Here is a 1,323-nt window from a genome sequence, read left to right on the forward strand (position 1 = left end):
AGCTGTGCCTCTTACTGAAATTTCATCCCTTTTTTCACGTCATTTACAGAGTGATTCCATTTTAACAAGGCATGTTTTGTTCCGCTTTGTTGACAGCACCAAGCTGCACAAGGCACAGCAGCAGCAGCAACATTTTGTAAGGCAAGACAGGGGGTGCGAGTTCCTCGTCAGGGCTGAGCATTTCACATGGCTCGTTTTGTTTGGACCTCACCATGTGCATTCCTGTCACCTACCACTCCTCAAAGAGCACATCCTCTGGAAGCATCAGAGGCAGCAGATTACTAACACCTGTCTGCAACAGAGTGATAGACCCTTAAAAACAAAAATGGCATCGCTGCCCTATTACAGCAATAAGGTCCTGTCTGTGATTTTTGAAGTGATGAGGCAGCCATCGCTGCTCAGCCACTGTTGTTCTGTATCACGTTTGATGTGCTGTCAGCTAAGACTCAGTGCTGTGAACTTGCCTTGCAAGTCAGTAAACCCCCCTAGCTGATTTTGTTAGAGACCTGAGGTGCAAGCAATTTAAATTTAAGTGTACTTAGGGTTCCTGAAGTGTCAGGTTGGCTCGTGGACAGACACAGGGTAGAGAGAGCAGGAGAAGCTGACCTACCTCCTGCAGACACCCCTGCAGCTCATTTCATTACAATCTTATTCCCATTCTTCCCTTAGTCTGCGCTTTCCACTGAAAACACCACACATGGCTTTGCAAGTATTCACTGCACTAGAAATAATTTTGTGACCATGTTAGATAGAAAATGTACCCAGCCCTCTGCTCTCATTCAGCAATTGACGGTGAAATAGGTTATGTACCTGCTCTGGGCATGTGTGAGACAAGACACTTGCAAGATACCTAGAACATACCTTTTAAAATTATTACATTTTAGCTCTTAAAGCACTGAGCTCCCAGGAGCCTGGTGCAGTGCCTCTCTGGGCAGCCATGCTGCATCAAGGGGTGGCACGTGGGGCATGGCTGGGTGCTAAGGGCCCAGGGGCGAGAGCTGCCCTCACGCTTTCACCCTTTGATAGCCTGTTTGTCCTCTTTGCAATCCCTCCAGGTGCATTTGTCTGAGTTTGTGGTAGTTTGTTTGCAGTCCCTTGCTCCAACATTGCAGAGCATCTCCACATGATGTTGGAGATGGGGCCAATGGGGGGGATGGCTGGCACCCCCAGGGGCTGCTGTGAACCTGTCCACCCTGAATTTAACTCTTTTAGAAGTGTTGATGTGAAGCAGAGGTGGTTGTGCTTAGATGGTGCAAGCATCCCAGCTCTCTGCTGGAGAATCCCTGGCAAAGTGGGGAGAAGTGTGAGACAAAATTGGGGGTG

The sequence above is a fragment of the Strix uralensis genome, chromosome 1 (genome assembly GCF_047716275.1).
Source record: "Strix uralensis isolate ZFMK-TIS-50842 chromosome 1, bStrUra1, whole genome shotgun sequence".
NCBI classification, from domain to species: domain Eukaryota; kingdom Metazoa; phylum Chordata; class Aves; order Strigiformes; family Strigidae; genus Strix; species Strix uralensis.